The sequence below is a fragment of the Dendrobates tinctorius genome, unplaced genomic scaffold, assembly GCF_039654945.1.
Source record: "Dendrobates tinctorius isolate UK_male_01 unplaced genomic scaffold, ASM3965494v1 ptg000109l, whole genome shotgun sequence".
Lineage (NCBI taxonomy): Eukaryota > Metazoa > Chordata > Amphibia > Anura > Dendrobatidae > Dendrobates > Dendrobates tinctorius.
In genome coordinates this window covers 4386113-4405975 of record NW_027361777.1, presented here as the reverse complement: position 1 = coordinate 4405975, position 19863 = coordinate 4386113, and positions in this window count along the sequence as shown.

Genomic DNA, 19863 nt, shown 5'->3' with positions numbered 1-19863 from the left:
ATTGAATAATGAATGTTTTGAATTTTCTCCAAAAGTAAAGTAGTTGCAAACTCATGCTTTTAGAGACTTGTTTGGGCTCATGAGAGGAGTAGAAAAACATCAAAAATTTCAGTCCTGCATGATTCTACCAAGAAATGTGTGTTCATTGAAACCGCTGGTTTTTGATAGTTTGGGCCCTATTGAATAATGAATGTTTTGAATTTTCTCCAAAAGTAAAGTAGTTGCAAACTCATCCTTTTAGAAACTTGTTTGGGCTGTTGAGAGGAGTAAAAAACCATCAAAAATTTCAATCCTGCATGATTTTACCAAGAAATGTGATTCTTCATTCAAAACCTGATTTTTGCTATTGGGCTCTATTGAATAATGAATGTTTTGAATTTTCTCCAAAAGTAAAGTAGTTGCAAACTCATGCTTTTAGAAACTTGTTTGGTCTCATGAGAGGAGTAGAAAAACATCAAAAATTTCAGTCCTGCATGATTCTTCCAAGAAATGTGTGTTCATTGAAACCGCTGGTTTTTGATAGTTTGGGCCCTATTGAATAATGAATGTTTTGAATTTTCTCCAAAAGTAAAGTAGTTGCAAACTCACCCTTTTAGAAACTTGTTTGGGCTGTTGAGAGGAGTAAAAAACCATCAAAAATTTCAATCCTGCATGATTCTACCAAGAAATGTGATTCTTCATTCAAAACCTGATTTTTGCTATTGGGCTCTATTGAATAATGAATGTTTTGAATTTTCTCCAAAAGTAAAGTAGTTGCAAACTCATGCTTTTAGAGACTTGTTTGGGCTCATGAGAGGAGTAGAAAAACATCAAAAATTTCAGTCCTGCATGATTCTACCAAGAAATGTGTGTTCATTGAAACCGCTGGTTTTTGATAGTTTGGGCCCTATTGAATAATGAATGTTTTGAATTTTCTCCAAAAGTAAAGTAGTTGCAAACTCATCCTTTTAGAAACTTGTTTGGGCTGTTGAGAGGAGTAAAAAACCATCAAAAATTTCAATCCTGCATGATTCTACCAAGAAATGTGATTCTTCATTCAAAACCTGATTTTTGCTATTGGGCTCTATTGAATAATGAATGTTTTAAATTTTCTCCAAAAGTAAAGTAGTCCCAAACTCATGCTTTTAGAAACTTGTTTGGGCTCATGAGAGGAGTAGAAAAACATCAAAAATTTGAGTCCTGCATGATTCTACCAAGAAATGTGTGTTCATTCAAACCGCTGGTTTTTGATAGTTTGGGCCCTATTGAATAATGAATGTTTTGAATTTTCTCCAAAAGTAAAGCAGTTGCAAACTCATCCTTTTAGAAACTTGTTTGGGCTGTAGAGAGGAGTAAAAAACCATCAAAAATTTCAATCCTGCATGATTCTACCAAGAAATGTGATTCTTCATTCAAAACCTGATTTTTGCTATTGGGCTCTATTGAATAATGAATGTTTTGAATTTTCTCCAAAAGTAAAGTAGTTGCAAACTCATGCTTTTAGAGACTTGTTTGGGCTCATGAGAGGAGTAGAAAAACATCAAAAATTTCAGTCCTGCATGATTCTACCAAGAAATGTGTGTTCATTGAAACCGCTGGTTTTTGATAGTTTGGGCCCTATTGAATAATGAATGTTTTGAATTTTCTCCAAAAGTAAAGTAGTTGCAAACTCATCCTTTTAGAAACTTGTTTGGGCTGTTGAGAGGAGTAAAAAACCATCAAAAATTTCAATCCTGCATGATTTTACCAAGAAATGTGATTCTTCATTCAAAACCTGATTTTTGCTATTGGGCTCTATTGAATAATGAATGTTTTGAATTTTCTCCAAAAGTAAAGTAGTTGCAAACTCATGCTTTTAGAAACTTGTTTGGTCTCATGAGAGGAGTAGAAAAACATCAAAAATTTCAGTCCTGCATGATTCTTCCAAGAAATGTGTGTTCATTGAAACCGCTGGTTTTTGATAGTTTGGGCCCTATTGAATAATGAATGTTTTGAATTTTCTCCAAAAGTAAAGTAGTTGCAAACTCACCCTTTTAGAAACTTGTTTGGGCTGTTGAGAGGAGTAAAAAACCATCAAAAATTTCAATCCTGCATGATTCTACCAAGAAATGTGATTCTTCATTCAAAACCTGATTTTTGCTATTGGGCTCTATTGAATAATGAATGTTTTGAATTTTCTCCAAAAGTAAAGTAGTTGCAAACTCATGCTTTTAGAGACTTGTTTGGGCTCATGAGAGGAGTAGAAAAACATCAAAAATTTCAGTCCTGCATGATTCTACCAAGAAATGTGTGTTCATTGAAACCGCTGGTTTTTGATAGTTTGGGCCCTATTGAATAATGAATGTTTTGAATTTTCTCCAAAAGTAAAGTAGTTGCAAACTCATCCTTTTAGAAACTTGTTTGGGCTGTTGAGAGGAGTAAAAAACCATCAAAAATTTCAATCCTGCATGATTCTACCAAGAAATGTGATTCTTCATTCAAAACCTGATTTTTGCTATTGGGCTCTATTGAATAATGAATGTTTTGAATTTTCTCCAAAAGTAAAGTAGTTGCAAACTCATGCTTTTAGAGACTTGTTTGGGCTCATGAGAGGAGTAGAAAAACATCAAAAATTTCAGTCCTGCATGATTCTACCAAGAAATGTGTGTTCATTGAAACCGCTGGTTTTTGATAGTTTGGGCCCTATTGAATAATGAATGTTTTGAATTTTCTCCAAAAGTAAAGTAGTTGCAAACTCATCCTTTTAGAAACTTGTTTGGGCTGTTGAGAGGAGTAAAAAACCATCAAAAATTTCAATCCTGCATGATTCTACCAAGAAATGTGATTCTTCATTCAAAACCTGATTTTTGCTATTGGGCTCTATTGAATAATGAATGTTTTGAATTTTCTCCAAAAGTAAAGTAGTCCCAAACTCATGCTTTTAGAAACTTGTTTGGGCTCATGAGAGGAGTAGAAAAACATCAAAAATTTGAGTCCTGCATGATTCTACCAAGAAATGTGTGTTCATTCAAACCGCTGGTTTTTGATAGTTTGGGCCCTATTGAATAATGAATGTTTTGAATTTTCTCCAAAAGTAAAGCAGTTGCAAACTCATCCTTTTAGAAACTTGTTTGGGCTGTAGAGAGGAGTAAAAAACCATCAAAAATTTCAATCCTGCATGATTCTACCAAGAAATGTGATTCTTCATTCAAAACCTGATTTTTGCTATTGGGCTCTATTGAATAATGAATGTTTTGAATTTTCTCCAAAAGTAAAGTAGTTGCAAACTCATGCTTTTAGAGACTTGTTTGGGCTCATGAGAGGAGTAGAAAAACATCAAAAATTTCAGTCCTGCATGATTCTACCAAGAAATGTGTGTTCATTGAAACCGCTGGTTTTTGATAGTTTGGGCCCTATTGAATAATGAATGTTTTGAATTTTCTCCAAAAGTAAAGTAGTTGCAAACTCATCCTTTTAGAAACTTGTTTGGGCTGTTGAGAGGAGTAAAAAACCATCAAAAATTTCAATCCTGCATGATTCTACCAAGAAATGTGATTCTTCATTCAAAACCTGATTTTTGCTATTGGGCTCTATTGAATAATGAATGTTTTGAATTTTCTCCAAAAGTAAAGTAGTCCCAAACTCATGCTTTTAGAAACTTGTTTGGGCTCATGAGAGGAGTAGAAAAACATCAAAAATTTGAGTCCTGCATGATTCTACCAAGAAATGTGTGTTAATTGAAACCGCTGGTTTTTGATAGTTTGGGCCCTATTGAATAATGAATGTTTTGAATTTTCTCCAAAAGTAAAGTAGTTGCAAACTCATCCTTTTAGAAACTTGTTTGGGCTGTTGAGAGGAGTAAAAAACCATCAAAAATTTCAATCCTGCATGATTCTACCAAGAAATGTGATTCTTCATTCAAAACCTGATTTTTGCTATTGGGCTCTATTGAATAATGAATGTTTTGAATTTTCTCCAAAAGTAAAGTAGTTGCAAACTCATGCTTTTAGAGACTTGTTTGGGCTCATGAGAGGAGTAGAAAAACATCAAAAATTTCAGTCCTGCATGATTCTACCAAGAAATGTGTGTTCATTGAAACCGCTGGTTTTTGATAGTTTGGGCCCTATTGAATAATGAATGTTTTGAATTTTCTCCAAAAGTAAAGTAGTTGCAAACTCATCCTTTTAGAAACTTGTTTGGGCTGTTGAGAGGAGTAAAAAACCATCAAAAATTTCAATCCTGCATGATTCTACCAAGAAATGTGATTCTTCATTCAAAACCTGATTTTTGCTATTGGGCTCTATTGAAAAGTGAATGTTTTGAATTTTCTCCAAAAGTAAAGTAGTTGCAAACTCATGCTTTTAGAGACTTGTTTGGGCTCATGAGAGGAGTAGAAAAACATCAAAAATTTGAGTCCTGCATGATTCTACCAAGAAATGTGTGTTCATTCAAACCGCTGGTTTTTGATAGTTTGGGCCCTATTGAATAATGAATGTTTTGAATTTTCTCCAAAAGTAAAGCAGTTGCAAACTCATCCTTTTAGAAACTTGTTTGGGCTGTAGAGAGGAGTAAAAAACCATCAAAAATTTCAATCCTGCATGATTCTACCAAGAAATGTGATTCTTCATTCAAAACCTGATTTTTGCTATTGGGCTCTATTGAATAATGAATGTTTTGAATTTTCTCCAAAAGTAAAGTAGTTGCAAACTCATGCTTTTAGAGACTTGTTTGGGCTCATGAGAGGAGTAGAAAAACATCAAAAATTTCAGTCCTGCATGATTCTACCAAGAAATGTGTGTTCATTGAAACCGCTGGTTTTTGATAGTTTGGGCCCTATTGAATAATGAATGTTTTGAATTTTCTCCAAAAGTAAAGTAGTTGCAAACTCATCCTTTTAGAAACTTGTTTGGGCTGTTGAGAGGAGTAAAAAACCATCAAAAATTTCAATCCTGCATGCTTCTACCAAGAAATGTGATTCTTCATTCAAAACCTGATTTTTGCTATTGGGCTCTATTGAATAATGAATGTTTTGAATTTTCTCCAAAAGTAAAGTAGTTGCAAACTCATGCTTTTAGAGACTTGTTTGGGCTCATGAGAGGAGTAGAAAAACATCAAAAATTTCAGTCCTGCATGATTCTACCAAGAAATGTGTGTTCATTCAAACCGCTGGTTTTTGATAGTTTGGGCCCTATTGAATAATGAATGTTTTGAATTTTCTCCAAAAGTAAAGTAGTTGCAAACTCATCCTTTTAGAAACTTGTTTGGGCTGTTGAGAGGAGTAAAAAACCATCAAAAATTTCAATCCTGCATGATTCTACCAAGAAATGTGATTCTTCATTCAAAACCTGATTTTTGCTATTGGGCTCTATTGAAAAGTGAATGTTTTGAATTTTCTCCAAAAGTAAAGTAGTTGCAAACTCATGCTTTTAGAGACTTGTTTGGGCTCATGAGAGGAGTAGAAAAACATCAAAAATTTCAGTCCTGCATGATTCTACCAAGAAATGTGTGTTCATTGAAACCGCTGGTTTTTGATAGTTTGGGCCCTATTGAATAATGAATGTTTTGAATTTTCTCCAAAAGTAAAGTAGTTGCAAACTCATCCTTTTAGAAACTTGTTTGGGCTGTTGAGAGGAGTAAAAAACCATCAAAAATTTCAATCCTGCATGATTCTACCAAGAAATGTGATTCTTCATTCAAAACCTGATTTTTGCTATTGGGCTCTATTGAATAATGAATGTTTTGAATTTTCTCCAAAAGTAAAGTAGTTGCAAACTCATGCTTTTAGAGACTTGTTTGGGCTCATGAGAGGAGTAGAAAAACATCAAAAATTTCAGTCCTGCATGATTCTACCAAGAAATGTGTGTTCATTGAAACCGCTGGTTTTTGATAGTTTGGGCCCTATTGAATAATGAATGTTTTGAATTTTCTCCAAAAGTAAAGTAGTTGCAAACTCATCCTTTTAGAAACTTGTTTGGGCTGTTGAGAGGAGTAAAAAACCATCAAAAATTTCAATCCTGCATGATTTTACCAAGAAATGTGATTCTTCATTCAAAACCTGATTTTTGCTATTGGGCTCTATTGAATAATGAATGTTTTGAATTTTCTCCAAAAGTAAAGTAGTTGCAAACTCATGCTTTTAGAAACTTGTTTGGTCTCATGAGAGGAGTAGAAAAACATCAAAAATTTCAGTCCTGCATGATTCTTCCAAGAAATGTGTGTTCATTGAAACCGCTGGTTTTTGATAGTTTGGGCCCTATTGAATAATGAATGTTTTGAATTTTCTCCAAAAGTAAAGTAGTTGCAAACTCACCCTTTTAGAAACTTGTTTGGGCTGTTGAGAGGAGTAAAAAACCATCAAAAATTTCAATCCTGCATGATTCTACCAAGAAATGTGATTCTTCATTCAAAACCTGATTTTTGCTATTGGGCTCTATTGAATAATGAATGTTTTGAATTTTCTCCAAAAGTAAAGTAGTTGCAAACTCATGCTTTTAGAGACTTGTTTGGGCTCATGAGAGGAGTAGAAAAACATCAAAAATTTCAGTCCTGCATGATTCTACCAAGAAATGTGTGTTCATTGAAACCGCTGGTTTTTGATAGTTTGGGCCCTATTGAATAATGAATGTTTTGAATTTTCTCCAAAAGTAAAGTAGTTGCAAACTCATCCTTTTAGAAACTTGTTTGGGCTGTTGAGAGGAGTAAAAAACCATCAAAAATTTCAATCCTGCATGATTCTACCAAGAAATGTGATTCTTCATTCAAAACCTGATTTTTGCTATTGGGCTCTATTGAATAATGAATGTTTTAAATTTTCTCCAAAAGTAAAGTAGTCCCAAACTCATGCTTTTAGAAACTTGTTTGGGCTCATGAGAGGAGTAGAAAAACATCAAAAATTTGAGTCCTGCATGATTCTACCAAGAAATGTGTGTTCATTCAAACCGCTGGTTTTTGATAGTTTGGGCCCTATTGAATAATGAATGTTTTGAATTTTCTCCAAAAGTAAAGCAGTTGCAAACTCATCCTTTTAGAAACTTGTTTGGGCTGTAGAGAGGAGTAAAAAACCATCAAAAATTTCAATCCTGCATGATTCTACCAAGAAATGTGATTCTTCATTCAAAACCTGATTTTTGCTATTGGGCTCTATTGAATAATGAATGTTTTGAATTTTCTCCAAAAGTAAAGTAGTTGCAAACTCATGCTTTTAGAGACTTGTTTGGGCTCATGAGAGGAGTAGAAAAACATCAAAAATTTCAGTCCTGCATGATTCTACCAAGAAATGTGTGTTCATTGAAACCGCTGGTTTTTGATAGTTTGGGCCCTATTGAATAATGAATGTTTTGAATTTTCTCCAAAAGTAAAGTAGTTGCAAACTCATCCTTTTAGAAACTTGTTTGGGCTGTTGAGAGGAGTAAAAAACCATCAAAAATTTCAATCCTGCATGATTTTACCAAGAAATGTGATTCTTCATTCAAAACCTGATTTTTGCTATTGGGCTCTATTGAATAATGAATGTTTTGAATTTTCTCCAAAAGTAAAGTAGTTGCAAACTCATGCTTTTAGAAACTTGTTTGGTCTCATGAGAGGAGTAGAAAAACATCAAAAATTTCAGTCCTGCATGATTCTTCCAAGAAATGTGTGTTCATTGAAACCGCTGGTTTTTGATAGTTTGGGCCCTATTGAATAATGAATGTTTTGAATTTTCTCCAAAAGTAAAGTAGTTGCAAACTCACCCTTTTAGAAACTTGTTTGGGCTGTTGAGAGGAGTAAAAAACCATCAAAAATTTCAATCCTGCATGATTCTACCAAGAAATGTGATTCTTCATTCAAAACCTGATTTTTGCTATTGGGCTCTATTGAATAATGAATGTTTTGAATTTTCTCCAAAAGTAAAGTAGTTGCAAACTCATGCTTTTAGAGACTTGTTTGGGCTCATGAGAGGAGTAGAAAAACATCAAAAATTTCAGTCCTGCATGATTCTACCAAGAAATGTGTGTTCATTGAAACCGCTGGTTTTTGATAGTTTGGGCCCTATTGAATAATGAATGTTTTGAATTTTCTCCAAAAGTAAAGTAGTTGCAAACTCATCCTTTTAGAAACTTGTTTGGGCTGTTGAGAGGAGTAAAAAACCATCAAAAATTTCAATCCTGCATGATTCTACCAAGAAATGTGATTCTTCATTCAAAACCTGATTTTTGCTATTGGGCTCTATTGAATAATGAATGTTTTAAATTTTCTCCAAAAGTAAAGTAGTCCCAAACTCATGCTTTTAGAAACTTGTTTGGGCTCATGAGAGGAGTAGAAAAACATCAAAAATTTGAGTCCTGCATGATTCTACCAAGAAATGTGTGTTCATTCAAACCGCTGGTTTTTGATAGTTTGGGCCCTATTGAATAATGAATGTTTTGAATTTTCTCCAAAAGTAAAGCAGTTGCAAACTCATCCTTTTAGAAACTTGTTTGGGCTGTAGAGAGGAGTAAAAAACCATCAAAAATTTCAATCCTGCATGATTCTACCAAGAAATGTGATTCTTCATTCAAAACCTGATTTTTGCTATTGGGCTCTATTGAATAATGAATGTTTTGAATTTTCTCCAAAAGTAAAGTAGTTGCAAACTCATGCTTTTAGAGACTTGTTTGGGCTCATGAGAGGAGTAGAAAAACATCAAAAATTTCAGTCCTGCATGATTCTACCAAGAAATGTGTGTTCATTGAAACCGCTGGTTTTTGATAGTTTGGGCCCTATTGAATAATGAATGTTTTGAATTTTCTCCAAAAGTAAAGTAGTTGCAAACTCATCCTTTTAGAAACTTGTTTGGGCTGTTGAGAGGAGTAAAAAACCATCAAAAATTTCAATCCTGCATGATTCTACCAAGAAATGTGATTCTTCATTCAAAACCTGATTTTTGCTATTGGGCTCTATTGAATAATGAATGTTTTGAATTTTCTCCAAAAGTAAAGTAGTCCCAAACTCATGCTTTTAGAGACTTGTTTGGGCTCATGAGAGGAGTAGAAAAACATCAAAAATTTGAGTCCTGCATGATTCTACCAAGAAATGTGTGTTCATTGAAACCGCTGGTTTTTGATAGTTTGGGCCCTATTGAATAATGAATGTTTTGAATTTTCTCCAAAAGTAAAGTAGTTGCAAACTCATCCTTTTAGAAACTTGTTTGGGCTGTTGAGAGGAGTAAAAAACCATCAAAAATTTCAATCCTGCATGCTTCTACCAAGAAATGTGATTCTTCATTCAAAACCTGATTTTTGCTATTGGGCTCTATTGAATAATGAATGTTTTGAATTTTCTCCAAAAGTAAAGTAGTTGCAAACTCATGCTTTTAGAGACTTGTTTGGGCTCATGAGAGGAGTAGAAAAACATCAAAAATTTCAGTCCTGCATGATTCTACCAAGAAATGTGTGTTCATTGAAACCGCTGGTTTTTGATAGTTTGGGCCCTATTGAATAATGAATGTTTTGAATTTTCTCCAAAAGTAAAGTAGTTGCAAACTCATCCTTTTAGAAACTTGTTTGGGCTGTTGAGAGGAGTAAAAAACCATCAAAAATTTCAATCCTGCATGATTCTACCAAGAAATGTGATTCTTCATTCAAAACCTGATTTTTGCTATTGGGCTCTATTGAAAAGTGAATGTTTTGAATTTTCTCCAAAAGTAAAGTAGTTGCAAACTCATGCTTTTAGAGACTTGTTTGGGCTCATGAGAGGAGTAGAAAAACATCAAAAATTTCAGTCCTGCATGATTCTACCAAGAAATGTGTGTTCATTGAAACCGCTGGTTTTTGATAGTTTGGGCCCTATTGAATAATGAATGTTTTGAATTTTCTCCAAAAGTAAAGTAGTTGCAAACTCATCCTTTTAGAAACTTGTTTGGGCTGTTGAGAGGAGTAAAAAACCATCAAAAATTTCAATCCTGCATGATTCTACCAAGAAATGTGATTCTTCATTCAAAACCTGATTTTTGCTATTGGGCTCTATTGAATAATGAATGTTTTGAATTTTCTCCAAAAGTAAAGTAGTTGCAAACTCATGCTTTTAGAGACTTGTTTGGGCTCATGAGAGGAGTAGAAAAACATCAAAAATTTCAGTCCTGCATGATTCTACCAAGAAATGTGTGTTCATTGAAACCGCTGGTTTTTGATAGTTTGGGCCCTATTGAATAATGAATGTTTTGAATTTTCTCCAAAAGTAAAGTAGTTGCAAACTCATCCTTTTAGAAACTTGTTTGGGCTGTTGAGAGGAGTAAAAAACCATCAAAAATTTCAATCCTGCATGATTCTACCAAGAAATGTGATTCTTCATTCAAAACCTGATTTTTGCTATTGGGCTCTATTGAATAATGAATGTTTTGAATTTTCTCCAAAAGTAAAGTAGTTGCAAACTCATGCTTTTAGAGACTTGTTTGGGCTCATGAGAGGAGTAGAAAAACATCAAAAATTTCAGTCCTGCATGATTCTACCAAGAAATGTGTGTTCATTGAAACCGCTGGTTTTTGATAGTTTGGGCCCTATTGAATAATGAATGTTTTGAATTTTCTCCAAAAGTAAAGTAGTTGCAAACTCATCCTTTTAGAAACTTGTTTGGGCTGTTGAGAGGAGTAAAAAACCATCAAAAATTTCAATCCTGCATGATTCTACCAAGAAATGTGATTCTTCATTCAAAACCTGATTTTTGCTATTGGGCTCTATTGAAAAGTGAATGTTTTGAATTTTCTCCAAAAGTAAAGTAGTTGCAAACTCATGCTTTTAGAGACTTGTTTGGGCTCATGAGAGGAGTAGAAAAACATCAAAAATTTCAGTCCTGCATGATTCTACCAAGAAATGTGTGTTCATTGAAACCGCTGGTTTTTGATAGTTTGGGCCCTATTGAATAATGAATGTTTTGAATTTTCTCCAAAAGTAAAGTAGTTGCAAACTCATCCTTTTAGAAACTTGTTTGGGCTGTTGAGAGGAGTAAAAAACCATCAAAAATTTCAATCCTGCATGATTCTACCAAGAAATGTGATTCTTCATTCAAAACCTGATTTTTGCTATTGGGCTCTATTGAATAATGAATGTTTTGAATTTTCTCCAAAAGTAAAGTAGTTGCAAACTCATGCTTTTAGAGACTTGTTTGGGCTCATGAGAGGAGTAGAAAAACATCAAAAATTTCAGTCCTGCATGATTCTACCAAGAAATGTGTGTTCATTGAAACCGCTGGTTTTTGATAGTTTGGGCCCTATTGAATAATGAATGTTTTGAATTTTCTCCAAAAGTAAAGTAGTTGCAAACTCATCCTTTTAGAAACTTGTTTGGGCTGTTGAGAGGAGTAAAAAACCATCAAAAATTTCAATCCTGCATGATTTTACCAAGAAATGTGATTCTTCATTCAAAACCTGATTTTTGCTATTGGGCTCTAATGAATAGTGAATGTTTTGAATGTTCTCCAAAAGTAAACTAGTTGCAAACTCATGCTTTTAGAAACTTGTTTGGGCTCATGAGAGGAGTAGAAAAACATCAAAAATTTCAGTCCTGCATGATTCTACCAAGAAATGTGTGTTCATTGAAACCGCTGGTTTTTGATAGTTTGGGCCCTATTGAATAATGAATGTTTTGAATTTTCTCCAAAAGTAAAGTAGTTGCAAACTCATCCTTTTAGAAACTTGTTTGGGCTGTTGAGAGGAGTAAAAAACCATCAAAAATTTCAATCCTGCATGCTTCTACCAAGAAATGTGATTCTTCATTCAAAACCTGATTTTTGCTATTGGGCTCTATTGAATAATGAATGTTTTGAATTTTCTCCAAAAGTAAAGTAGTTGCAAACTCATGCTTTTAGAGACTTGTTTGGGCTCATGAGAGGAGTAGAAAAACATCAAAAATTTCAGTCCTGCATGATTCTACCAAGAAATGTGTGTTCATTCAAACCGCTGGTTTTTGATAGTTTGGGCCCTATTGAATAATGAATGTTTTGAATTTTCTCCAAAAGTAAAGTAGTTGCAAACTCATCCTTTTAGAAACTTGTTTGGGCTGTTGAGAGGAGTAAAAAACCATCAAAAATTTCAATCCTGCATGATTCTACCAAGAAATGTGATTCTTCATTCAAAACCTGATTTTTGCTATTGGGCTCTATTGAAAAGTGAATGTTTTGAATTTTCTCCAAAAGTAAAGTAGTTGCAAACTCATGCTTTTAGAGACTTGTTTGGGCTCATGAGAGGAGTAGAAAAACATCAAAAATTTCAGTCCTGCATGATTCTACCAAGAAATGTGTGTTCATTGAAACTGCTGGTTTTTGATAGTTTGGGCCCTATTGAATAATGAATGTTTTGAATTTTCTCCAAAAGTAAAGTAGTTGCAAACTCATCCTTTTAGAAACTTGTTTGGGCTGTTGAGAGGAGTAAAAAACCATCAAAAATTTCAATCCTGCATGATTCTACCAAGAAATGTGATTCTTCATTCAAAACCTGATTTTTGCTATTGGGCTCTATTGAATAATGAATGTTTTGAATTTTCTCCAAAAGTAAAGTAGTTGCAAACTCATGCTTTTAGAGACTTGTTTGGGCTCATGAGAGGAGTAGAAAAACATCAAAAATTTCAGTCCTGCATGATTCTACCAAGAAATGTGTGTTCATTGAAACCGCTGGTTTTTGATAGTTTGGGCCCTATTGAATAATGAATGTTTTGAATTTTCTCCAAAAGTAAAGTAGTTGCAAACTCATCCTTTTAGAAACTTGTTTGGGCTGTTGAGAGGAGTAAAAAACCATCAAAAATTTCAATCCTGCATGATTTTACCAAGAAATGTGATTCTTCATTCAAAACCTGATTTTTGCTATTGGGCTCTATTGAATAGTGAATGTTTTGAATGTTCTCCAAAAGTAAACTAGTTGCAAACTCATGCTTTTAGAAACTTGTTTGGGCTCATGAGAGGAGTAGAAAAACATCAAAAATTTCAGTCCTGCATGATTCTACCAAGAAATGTGTGTTCATTGAAACCGCTGGTTTTTGATAGTTTGGGCCCTATTGAATAATGAATGTTTTGAATTTTCTCCAAAAGTAAAGTAGTTGCAAACTCATCCTTTTAGAAACTTGTTTGGGCTGTTGAGAGGAGTAAAAAACCATCAAAAATTTCAAACCTGCATGATTCTACCAAGAACTGTGATTCTTCATTCAAAACCTGATTTTTGCTATTGGGCTCTATTGAATAATGAATGTTTTGAATTTTCTCCAAAAGTAAAGTAGTTGCAAGCTCATGCTTTTAGAAACTTGTTTGGGCTCATGAGAGGAGTAGAAAAACATCAAAAATTTCAGTCCTGCATGATTCTTCCAAGAAATGTGTGTTCATTGAAACCGCTGGTTTTTGATAGTTTGGGCCCTATTGAATAATGAATGTTTTGAATTTTCTCCAAAAGTAAAGTAGTTGCAAACTCATCCTTTTAGAAACTTGTTTGGGCTGTTGAGAGGAGTAAAAAACCATCAAAAATTTCAATCCTGCATGATTCTACCAAGAAATGTGATTCTTCATTCAAAACCTGATATTTGCTATTGGGCTCTATTGAATAATGAATGTTTTGAATTTTCTCCAAAAGTAAAGTAGTTGCAAACTCATGCTTTTAGAGACTTGTTTGGGCTCATGAGAGGAGTAGAAAAACATCAAAAATTTCAGTCCTGCATGATTCTACCAAGAAATGTGTGTTCATTCAAACCGCTGGTTTTTGATAGTTTGGGCCCTATTGAATAATGAATGTTTTGAATTTTCTCCAAAAGTAAAGTAGTTGCAAACTCATCCTTTTAGAAACTTGTTTGGGCTGTTGAGAGGAGTAAAAAACCATCAAAAATTTCAATCCTGCATGATTCTACCAAGAAATGTGATTCTTCATTCAAAACCTGATTTTTGCTATTGGGCTCTATTGAATAATGAATGTTTTGAATTTTCTCCAAAAGTAAAGTAGTTGCAAACTCATGCTTTTAGAGACTTGTTTGGGCTCATGAGAGGAGTAGAAAAACATCAAAAATTTCAGTCCTGCATGATTCTACCAAGAAATGTGTGTTCATTCAAACCGCTGGTTTTTGATAGTTTGGGCCCTATTGAATAATGAATGTTTTGAATTTTCTCCAAAAGTAAAGTAGTTGCAAACTCATCCTTTTAGAAACTTGTTTGGGCTGTTGAGAGGAGTAAAAAACCATCAAAAATTTCAATCCTGCATGATTCTACCAAGAAATGTGATTCTTCATTCAAAACCTGATTTTTGCTATTGGGCTCTATTGAATAATGAATGTTTTGAATTTTCTCCAAAAGTAAAGTAGTTGCAAACTCATGCTTTTAGAGACTTGTTTGGGCTCATGAGAGGAGTAGAAAAACATCAAAAATTTCAGTCCTGCATGATTCTACCAAGAAATGTGTGTTCATTCAAACCGCTGGTTTTTGATAGTTTGGGCCCTATTGAATAATGAATGTTTTGAATTTTCTCCAAAAGTAAAGTAGTTGCAAACTCATCCTTTTAGAAACTTGTTTGGGCTGTTGAGAGGAGTAAAAAACCATCAAAAATTTCAATCCTGCATGATTCTACCAAGAAATGTGATTCTTCATTCAAAACCTGATTTTTGCTATTGGGCTCTATTGAAAAGTGAATGTTTTGAATTTTCTCCAAAAGTAAAGTAGTTGCAAACTCATGCTTTTAGAGACTTGTTTGGGCTCATGAGAGGAGTAGAAAAACATCAAAAATTTCAGTCCTGCATGATTCTACCAAGAAATGTGTGTTCATTGAAACCGCTGGTTTTTGATAGTTTGGGCCCTATTGAATAATGAATGTTTTGAATTTTCTCCAAAAGTAAAGTAGTTGCAAACTCATCCTTTTAGAAACTTGTTTGGGCTGTTGAGAGGAGTAAAAAACCATCAAAAATTTCAATCCTGCATGATTCTACCAAGAAATGTGATTCTTCATTCAAAACCTGATTTTTGCTATTGGGCTCTATTGAATAATGAATGTTTTGAATTTTCTCCAAAAGTAAAGTAGTTGCAAACTCATGCTTTTAGAGACTTGTTTGGGCTCATGAGAGGAGTAGAAAAACATCAAAAATTTCAGTCCTGCATGATTCTACCAAGAAATGTGTGTTCATTGAAACCGCTGGTTTTTGATAGTTTGGGCCCTATTGAATAATGAATGTTTTGAATTTTCTCCAAAAGTAAAGTAGTTGCAAACTCATCCTTTTAGAAACTTGTTTGGGCTGTTGAGAGGAGTAAAAAACCATCAAAAATTTCAATCCTGCATGCTTCTACCAAGAAATGTGATTCTTCATTCAAAACCTGATTTTTGCTATTGGGCTCTATTGAGTAATGAATGTTTTGAATTTTCTCCAAAAGTAAAGTAGTTGCAAACTCATGCTTTTAGAGACTTGTTTGGGCTCATGAGAGGAGTAGAAAAACATCAAAAATTTCAGTCCTGCATGATTCTACCAAGAAATGTGTGTTCATTGAAACCGCTGGTTTTTGATAGTTTGGGCCCTATTGAATAATGAATGTTTTGAATTTTCTCCAAAAGTAAAGTAGTTGCAAACTCATCCTTTTAGAAACTTGTTTGGGCTGTTGAGAGGAGTAAAAAACCATCAAAAATTTCAATCCTGCATGATTCTACCAAGAAATGTGATTCTTCATTCAAAACCTGATTTTTGCTATTGGGCTCTATTGAAAAGTGAATGTTTTGAATTTTCTCCAAAAGTAAAGTAGTTGCAAACTCATGCTTTTAGAGACTTGTTTGGGCTCATGAGAGGAGTAGAAAAACATCAAAAATTTCAGTCCTGCATGATTCTACCAAGAAATGTGTGTTCATTCAAACCGCTGGTTTTTGATAGTTTGGGCCCTATTGAATAATGAATGTTTTGAATTTTCTCCAAAAGTAAAGTAGTTGCAAACTCATCCTTTTAGAAACTTGTTTGGGCTGTTGAGAGGAGTAAAAAACCATCAAAAATTTCAATCCTGCATGATTCTACCAAGAAATGTGATTCTTCATTCAAAACCTGATTTTTGCTATTGGGCTCTATTGAAAAGTGAATGTTTTGAATTTTCTCCAAAAGTAAAGTAGTTGCAAACTCATGCTTTTAGAGACTTGTTTGGGCTCATGAGAGGAGTAGAAAAACATCAAAAATTTCAGTCCTGCATGATTCTACCAAGAAATGTGTGTTCATTGAAACTGCTGGTTTTTGATAGTTTGGGCCCTATTGAATAATGAATGTTTTGAATTTTCTCCAAAAGTAAAGTAGTTGCAAACTCATCCTTTTAGAAACTTGTTTGGGCTGTTGAGAGGAGTAAAAAACCATCAAAAATTTCAATCCTGCATGATTCTACCAAGAAATGTGATTCTTCATTCAAAACCTGATTTTTGCTATTGGGCTCTATTGAATAATGAATGTTTTGAATTTTCTCCAAAAGTAAAGTAGTTGCAAACTCATGCTTTTAGAGACTTGTTTGGGCTCATGAGAGGAGTAGAAAAACATCAAAAATTTCAGTCCTGCATGATTCTACCAAGAAATGTGTGTTCATTGAAACCGCTGGTTTTTGATAGTTTGGGCCCTATTGAATAATGAATGTTTTGAATTTTCTCCAAAAGTAAAGTAGTTGCAAACTCATCCTTTTAGAAACTTGTTTGGGCTGTTGAGAGGAGTAAAAAACCATCAAAAATTTCAATCCTGCATGATTTTACCAAGAAATGTGATTCTTCATTCAAAACCTGATTTTTGCTATTGGGCTCTATTGAATAGTGAATGTTTTGAATGTTCTCCAAAAGTAAACTAGTTGCAAACTCATGCTTTTAGAAACTTGTTTGGGCTCATGAGAGGAGTAGAAAAACATCAAAAATTTCAGTCCTGCATGATTCTACCAAGAAATGTGTGTTCATTGAAACCGCTGGTTTTTGATAGTTTGGGCCCTATTGAATAATGAATGTTTTGAATTTTCTCCAAAAGTAAAGTAGTTGCAAACTCATCCTTTTAGAAACTTGTTTGGGCTGTTGAGAGGAGTAAAAAACCATCAAAAATTTCAAACCTGCATGATTCTACCAAGAACTGTGATTCTTCATTCAAAACCTGATTTTTGCTATTGGGCTCTATTGAATAATGAATGTTTTGAATTTTCTCCAAAAGTAAAGTAGTTGCAAGCTCATGCTTTTAGAAACTTGTTTGGGCTCATGAGAGGAGTAGAAAAACATCAAAAATTTCAGTCCTGCATGATTCTTCCAAGAAATGTGTGTTCATTGAAACCGCTGGTTTTTGATAGTTTGGGCCCTATTGAATAATGAATGTTTTGAATTTTCTCCAAAAGTAAAGTAGTTGCAAACTCATCCTTTTAGAAACTTGTTTGGGCTGTTGAGAGGAGTAAAAAACCATCAAAAATTTCAATCCTGCATGATTCTACCAAGAAATGTGATTCTTCATTCAAAACCTGATATTTGCTATTGGGCTCTATTGAATAATGAATGTTTTGAATTTTCTCCAAAAGTAAAGTAGTTGCAAACTCATGCTTTTAGAGACTTGTTTGGGCTCATGAGAGGAGTAGAAAAACATCAAAAATTTCAGTCCTGCATGATTCTACCAAGAAATGTGTGTTCATTCAAACCGCTGGTTTTTGATAGTTTGGGCCCTATTGAATAATGAATGTTTTGAATTTTCTCCAAAAGTAAAGTAGTTGCAAACTCATCCTTTTAGAAACTTGTTTGGGCTGTTGAGAGGAGTAAAAAACCATCAAAAATTTCAATCCTGCATGATTCTACCAAGAAATGTGATTCTTCATTCAAAACCTGATTTTTGCTATTGGGCTCTATTGAATAATGAATGTTTTGAATTTTCTCCAAAAGTAAAGTAGTTGCAAACTCATGCTTTTAGAGACTTGTTTGGGCTCATGAGAGGAGTAGAAAAACATCAAAAATTTCAGTCCTGCATGATTCTACCAAGAAATGTGTGTTCATTCAAACCGCTGGTTTTTGATAGTTTGGGCCCTATTGAATAATGAATGTTTTGAATTTTCTCCAAAAGTAAAGTAGTTGCAAACTCATCCTTTTAGAAACTTGTTTGGGCTGTTGAGAGGAGTAAAAAACCATCAAAAATTTCAATCCTGCATGATTCTACCAAGAAATGTGATTCTTCATTCAAAACCTGATTTTTGCTATTGGGCTCTATTGAAAAGTGAATGTTTTGAATTTTCTCCAAAAGTAAAGTAGTTGCAAACTCATGCTTTTAGAGACTTGTTTGGGCTCATGAGAGGAGTAGAAAAACATCAAAAATTTCAGTCCTGCATGATTCTACCAAGAAATGTGTGTTCATTGAAACCGCTGGTTTTTGATAGTTTGGGCCCTATTGAATAATGAATGTTTTGAATTTTCTCCAAAAGTAAAGTAGTTGCAAACTCATCCTTTTAGAAACTTGTTTGGGCTGTTGAGAGGAGTAAAAAACCATCAAAAATTTCAATCCTGCATGATTCTACCAAGAAATGTGATTCTTCATTCAAAACCTGATTTTTGCTATTGGGCTCTATTGAATAATGAATGTTTTGAATTTTCTCCAAAAGTAAAGTAGTTGCAAACTCATGCTTTTAGAGACTTGTTTGGGCTCATGAGAGGAGTAGAAAAACATCAAAAATTTCAGTCCTGCATGATTCTACCAAGAAATGTGTGTTCATTGAAACCGCTGGTTTTTGATAGTTTGGGCCCTATTGAATAATGAATGTTTTGAATTTTCTCCAAAAGTAAAGTAGTTGCAAACTCATCCTTTTAGAAACTTGTTTGGGCTGTTGAGAGGAGTAAAAAACCATCAAAAATTTCAATCCTGCATGCTTCTACCAAGAAATGTGATTCTTCATTCAAAACCTGATTTTTGCTATTGGGCTCTATTGAGTAATGAATGTTTTGAATTTTCTCCAAAAGTAAAGTAGTTGCAAACTCATGCTTTTAGAGACTTGTTTGGGCTCATGAGAGGAGTAGAAAAACATCAAAAATTTCAGTCCTGCATGATTCTACCAAGAAATGTGTGTTCATTGAAACCGCTGGTTTTTGATAGTTTGGGCCCTATTGAATAATGAATGTTTTGAATTTTCTCCAAAAGTAAAGTAGTTGCAAACTCATCCTTTTAGAAACTTGTTTGGGCTGTTGAGAGGAGTAAAAAACCATCAAAAATTTCAATCCTGCATGATTCTACCAAGAAATGTGATTCTTCATTCAAAACCTGATTTTTGCTATTGGGCTCTATTGAAAAGTGAATGTTTTGAATTTTCTCCAAAAGTAAAGTAGTTGCAAACTCATGCTTTTAGAGACTTGTTTGGGCTCATGAGAGGAGTAGAAAAACATCAAAAATTTCAGTCCTGCATGATTCTACCAAGAAATGTGTGTTCATTGAAACCGCTGGTTTTTGATAGTTTGGGCCCTATTGAATAATGAATGTTTTGAATTTTCTCCAAAAGTAAAGTAGTTGCAAACTCATCCTTTTAGAAACTTGTTTGGGCTGTTGAGAGGAGTAAAAAACCATCAAAAATTTCAATCCTGCATGATTCTACCAAGAAATGTGATTCTTCATTCAAAACCTGATTTTTGCTATTGGGCTCTATTGAATAATGAATGTTTTGAATTTTCTCCAAAAGTAAAGTAGTTGCAAACTCATGCTTTTAGAGACTTGTTTGGGCTCATGAGAGGAGTAGAAAAACATCAAAAATTTCAGTCCTGCATGATTCTACCAAGAAATGTGTGTTCATTGAAACCGCTGGTTTTTGATAGTTTGGGCCCTATTGAATAATGAATGTTTTGAATTTTCTCCAAAAGTAAAGTAGTTGCAAACTCATCCTTTTAGAAACTTGTTTGGGCTGTTGAGAGGAGTAAAAAACCATCAAAAATTTCAATCCTGCATGATTTTACCAAGAAATGTGATTCTTCATTCAAAACCTGAT